Here is a 6,849-nt window from a genome sequence, read left to right on the forward strand (position 1 = left end):
GATTAACAGAAAATGTGCAATATGCATCAAAATGAAATTAGACAGGTGCAAAAAATTGGGCACCCTTGTCATTTTGTTGAATACCTGTAACTACCTAGCACTGATTAATTGGAACACACAATTGGTTTGGGGAGCCCACTAAGCCTTGAACTTCATAGACTGGTGCATCCAATCATGAGAAAAGGTAATAAAGGTGGCCAATTGCAAGTTGTTCTTCTCTTTGACTCTCCTCTGAAGAGTGGCAACATGGGGGTCTCAAAACAACTCTCAAATGACCTGAAAACAAAGATTGTTTAACATTATGGTTTAGGGGAAGGCTACAAAAAGCTATCGCAGAGATTTAAGCTGTCAGTGTCCACTGTGAGGAACATTGTGAGGAAATGGAAGACCACAGGCACAGTTCTTGTTAAGGCCAGAAAGTGGCAGGTCAAGTAAAATATCAGAGAGGCAAAGGCAAAGGATGGTGAGAACAGTCAAAAACAGCCCACAGACCACCTCCAAAGACCTACAACATCATCTTGCTGCAGATGGTGTCACTGTGCATCATTCAACAATTCAGCTCACTTTGCACAAGGAGAAGCTGTATGAGAGAGTAATGCGGAAGAAGCCTTTTCTGCACACACGCCACAAACAGTCGCTTGAGGTATGCAAACGCACATTTGGACAAGCCAGCTTCATTTTGGAAGAAGGTGCTTCCAAAATATATAGGGGTTGAAAAACCCAGACGTCCAGTGGTCCCGGGCGACCTTGACATTTTTTGGGATGACTTAGAAAAATGGTCTGCTATTTTCAACATGTATCTGTCATATAAACTTTCATTTTTATAAAGATTTCTAATATTAGGTTATTACTATTTTTTCTAATACTGTCCCACACAACTTTTGCCAAATAACAAATAAAGTAATTGTAGAGGCTTTTGCAGTATACTCACAGTAACACTGCACTTCTCAGGTCAATAATCTCAAATGATAGGGGGACATATAACAGAAAACAAGGTGTCTATAATACACGAAAAATTAATCCCTAATCTGGTCGGTATAAAATATTCCTTAATTGTTAAAAGTTTGTCTTTAGAAGAGGTGGTTCTGCACTTTAATGTCTTAGTTTTTTTATTAGCAGCCTTAGCTTCTATTATTATTATTATTATCGGTTATTTGTAGAGCGCCAACAGATTCCGCAGTGCTATAAACAAAGACGGAGTACAACAAAACATTTATAGGGATCAAATGGGTAAAGCGCCCTGCCAAAAGTCGCACTGCTGTAGTCAGATCTTAAGAAGGTGATCTACAAACAGCTGGACTCTTTGGCTTACATGCTATGGGGGTTCAGGGGAGATCATAGCAATGGAGGAGAGGAACTGGTTTAAAGAAAGGTTAGGGTAGGTTGTATGCATCGCTGAACAGTAGAGTCTTTAGGAAGCGCTTGAATCTTTCAAAACTAGGGGAGAGTCTTGTGGAGCGAGGCAGATTGTTCCACAAGATGGGAGCCAGTCTGGAGAAGTCCTGTAAACAGGAATGTGAGGAAGTAACAAGAGAGGAGGAGAGTAGGAGGTCATGAGCAGAACGAAGAGGACGGGAGGGAGAGTATCTGGAGACAAGGTTTGAGATATAGGGGGGAGCAGTGCAGTTGAGGGCTTTGTATGTCAGAGTGAGAATGTTGTGTTTAATCCTAGAGGCAAGAGGAAGCCAGTGAAGGGATTGGCAGAGAGGTGCAGCAGATGAAGAACGGCGTGTAAGAAAGATGAGCCGGACAGAGGCATTTATTATGTTTTGTAAAGGAGCTAGGTGGCAGCTAGGGAGACCAGAGAGTACAGAGTTGCAGTTAATGAGGCGGGAAAGGATGAGAGAGTGGATTAAAATCTTAGTTGTGTCTTGTGTAAGGAAATTTCTAATTTTAGAGATGTTTTTAAGGTGGAAGCTATCAATGATTACACAGTGTCACAGTGGCACAGGGTATCATATTTAATTATTCCTACTTTTCTTACTTATTCTCCTTGTCCTGCGGGAGCATAGGTTTTAAAAAAAAAAAATACTGTGTAAAAGTATGGCTGTTAGTGCCTATAAGAAGTAGGGGTACTACAGTTATAAATATGCCACGTATCCATATTAACTGCAAAACAATTGTATGTAAGAGAGTTTGTGTATGTAAATATATTGAGAGAATATAAGAGAGTGAGAAATAGGATGTGTGTGTAAGAAAGTGAGAATATATGTGAGAGAAACTGTGTGAGAGTGTTTATAAGTGTGAGGCTTATTTGTAAGAGTGGGTGAGAGTTAGTTTGTGTGAGTGTGTAAGAGAGAGCTTGTGTGTGAGAGTGTTTGTGTGTGTGAGAGTTAGTTTGTGTGAGTGTGTAAGAGAGAGCTTGTGTGTGAGAGTGTTTGTGTGTGTGAGAGTTAGTTTGTGTGAGAGTGTAAGAGAGAGCTTGTGTGTGAGAGTGTTTGTGTGTATCTGTGATTGTGTGTGCCCTCAATTCCCCCTGTATTTGTTTGTTTTGGTGTCTTTTATATTGTATTGTACTGTACTTTTATCTTTGTACCCATGGACAGCGCTGCGGAATCTGTTGGCGCTTTATAAATTAATAATAATAATAAAAATAATATATCTTAGTGTGTGTATATTCCTGGCTATATATTTATGTGTGCAATTATTCCTGCCCCAGCTTGCTGCCATGTAAACAAGAATATTCTCTTTTTAAGTATGAGTATACGTTAAAATATTCAATAGTATATAATTGTATACAGAGAGTGTTATATTCTTAATACAAATGTATATTAGAAGCGTATAACGGCATAATACAAGTTTACGTATGACATCGTGAAAATTTAGAGTTGAAAAAGTGGGACCACTAAGAAATTTCATGGGACCACTAGCTCTTGGGCAACTTTTTCAACCCCTGTGTATATATATAAAGAAAGTGGTGGAGCTAGCAAATGGGGAAAAGACACAGGTGAGAAAAGTTAACAGGCTCCACCGAAAAAGATCCCCAGACTCACTACAATGAGCAGCAAGAACAGCAAATGGGATTGATAAATTAAATATTTCAATAAAGAACTGTCAGGCAAAAAAGACAGGAGATATGTTGAAACATGGATTGATGGGCAAAACAGACAGAAGAGCTGGATTGCATTCCACTCTCTAGATAGGGATCTAAGGTCAGCAAATGCCTGACGTACCAGTTGCAAACAACAAACAAAACATACAGCCTTCAGCAAAGAAGATACGTTAGGTAGGTAACTGTCACTTTTGTATTGTTGTATCCAAACCTATGCTGGTGGCTAATGAGGCAGGTGATCACCTTTTCCACAGTGATCCCCGGTGTGCGAGGGTCATGTGACCCCCCCCCCCCCCACATGCAAAACAGGTAATCCCCCATTTTTAAATGAGGGAGCTTATCCCCCCTCTAATGTGAGCTAGGGATTTAATAGCCCCTGACTTCCATAAATAATCTCTGGTGTCCAGTGGTGTAGGATATCACCATGTCTAGCAGTGATCAACTGCATCCTCCTAGGGACATCTCCTCTTTAGAATGAGGGACGTTTTGTCCTTCTAGGTCAAAAAGGGGTGACAATATGGGCTCTGTTCAAGCCCTCTGCCCTTCAGCCAAAACTATCCGGAGCTTGGTTTTGCAGGTGACCACCATTGTTAAGGCACCTTAGAGCCTGATATTTCATTGTAATGTCACACTGCCATGTTTTGCATATAAACAGCTTTGGGTGGCACCAGACCAAGTAAAAATGTTGCTACTTATATATTTAATCAAAGAAGAAGTATAGGATCCAGCTTTATGCAAATAAAATCCATCTTTATTGGCAAAGTTAAAACGCCAAGAGTGGCTCAGCGAACAGCATACATAGATAGTAAGCAAAAACCAGTGTGTGAGCGTGACACCACGTCTTACATGTTTCGGCGCTCAGCCGTAATCATAGCCATAGGTGTCATGCAGGTGAATGCAAGTTTAAAAAACTGTGTTACAATTGTGATTGGTTAAAAACAATGAATACAAAACACGCCCACACCAGGTAAAGAGTAATTTGATTAACCCTTAGTATCCAAGCTACGCTACAGTAAGAGTACACACACTAAAGTATATATAAGATAAATCCTTAGAAATATGAACAACTTTCTAAAATAGAAAACTCATAATGATGATAAGAGAACATTGTGGGAAGAGTTACCCTAACTGACGCAAAATATTGCTGCACTAAATGTCATTATAGTTAGCAAGCACTAAAGCCTCATGTATATATTTTACATTTTACAGATTCTCAAATGGCATATTGAAACTTGAATGTAGAGTAATAATAATATTAATTAACTGTAATAAGAACCCTTACAGTATTATGTCTCCCAGGTATGTACCCCATTAAAGAATGTAGTTATGTATTCGCATGTGTGAATATACATACACAGGTACGTGCGAGATACGCATATATATTCGCACAGCTAGGAGGGCAAGCTGAAGTGTAACCTTCAATACATATGGAAGGATAGTTCAAAATAGATATTGAAAGAGCGAAACTCATCTAAAACACATCTAAAAGTACCGACAAAATGGGACAAAGGGATGGAATATAACCGAATATCAATACCCTTAAGTGAAGGGATATAAATTCCCGTATTAGAGAACACTTTTCGACTATTACAAAGGGTACATCTAGCACACCACTTGTGCAACATTTTGCCACAAAACATCACAGTAGCTTAAACTCATTTAAATGGGCAGCAATAGAACAAGCTAAGGTGCCGAAGAGAGGTGGCAATCTGGATAACATACTTGCCAAAAGGGAAGTATATTGGATATACACCCTCAAAACCAGATTACCATTGGGTTTAAACTCAAGATATGATTTGATTAATTTCTGGGAATAACTTCAAATATTAACACTAACATTCACATTCAAACTACTTCATATACATACTATTCACTTAAGGGTATTGATATTCGTTATATTCCATCCCTTTGTCCCATTTTGTCGGTACTTTTAGATGTGTTTTAGATGAGTTTCGCTCTTTCAATATCTATTTTGAACTATCCTTCCATATGTATTGAAGGTTACACTTCAGCTTGCCCTCCTAGCTGTGCGAATATATATGCGTATCTCGCACGTACCTGTGTATGTATATTCACACATGCGAATACATAACTACATTCTTTAATGGGGTACATACCTGGGAGACATAATACTGTAAGGGTTCTTATTACAGTTAATTAATATTATTATTACTCTACATTCAAGTTTCAATATGCCATTTGAGAATCTGTAAAATGTAAAATATATACATGAGGCTTTAGTGCTTGCTAACTATAATGACACTTAGTGCAGCAATATTTTGCGTCAGTTAGGGTAACTCTTCCCACAATGTTCTCTTATCATCATTATGAGTTTTCTATTTTAGAAAGTTGTTCATATTTCTAAGGATTTATCTTATATATACTTTAGTGTGTGTACTCTTACTGTAGCGTAGCTTGGATACTAAGGGTTAATCAAATTACTCTTTACCTGGTGTGGGCGTGTTTTGTATTCATTGTTTTTAACCAATCACAATTGTAACACAGTTTTTTAAACTTGCATTCACCTGCATGACACCTATGGCTATGATTACGGCTGAGCGCCGAAACATGTAAGACGTGGTGTCACGCTCACACACTGGTTTTTGCTTACTATCTATGTATGCTGTTCGCTGAGCCACTCTTGGCGTTTTAACTTTGCCAATAAAGATGGATTTTATTTGCATAAAGCTGGATCCTATACTTCTTCTTTGATTGCCTGTATCGCACCAGTTGGATCAGCTTATAGCCCTTACATACGGAGCACTTCTGTTGTAAAACCCGGGTGAAGCAAGAGCACCGCCCCCCTACCGGAGATCCTGCTACGTCACAAACAGACAACGCAGTGCACCTGTGTTCAGCCTGAAGCGCTGCTGGAGATTCTTACATTTTGCCGGTTGGTTTGGAGCAGACAGCCCACCGAATCGATTTCGGTTTGACCATGGAGGTCCCCCGGCATCCTTGATTTCCAGTCTGAGGTACTGCACGGCACATACAGATTCCGGGGGCGGTTAGGCTCCTTAAGGGTAAGTCCCGGACACAACAGCATTCACCTGTATGCACCTTGCACTTGCACTTACATATTGCATATTAGAAGAGGACTTCCCATATTTCTTTATATCATACTTATATATTTCACATAGAAATTAGATAATCTGGAGAACTGAGAAACCATATAAAAGCATTGGTTGGCAGCATTTTTGATTATTACTTGCATATAACAATGTTTAATACTCCTGCAAAATGGTTAAACACATAGTTAAAGTGATCTCCAGAGCAGCAATGCTCTACTGGGACTAACTGAATTACATCAGGTGAGCCAGTGACAAGAGACATGTGTGTTGTGTAGCCACTAATCAGCAGCTAGCTCCCAGTAATGTTGTGCTAAGCAAAGGTATACCTTTCAACAAAGGATGCCAAGAAAATCAAGGACATTTTATAACAGAAGTAAATTGTAATATCTCATAAAATTACATGCTCTGTCCAAAGCTAAACCATGAAAGTCTCAATTAAACTTTCATGTCTATTTAAAGGGACATGCCACCCACATTTTTTCTTTTATGATTTAGAAAGAGAATGCAATTTTAAACATCTTTCTAATTTACTTATATTATCTAATTTGTTTTATTCTCTTGATATTCTTTGATGAAAAGCATATCTAGATATGCTCACTAGCTGCTGATTGGTTGCTGCACACAGAAGAATCGTATGATTGGCTCACCATGATAATTGCTTTTTCTTCAACTAAGGATATTTAAAAAATGAAGCAAAATAAATAAAGTAAATTGTAATGTTGTTTA

This window comes from Bombina bombina, chromosome 5, assembly GCF_027579735.1.
Source record: "Bombina bombina isolate aBomBom1 chromosome 5, aBomBom1.pri, whole genome shotgun sequence".
Lineage (NCBI taxonomy): Eukaryota > Metazoa > Chordata > Amphibia > Anura > Bombinatoridae > Bombina > Bombina bombina.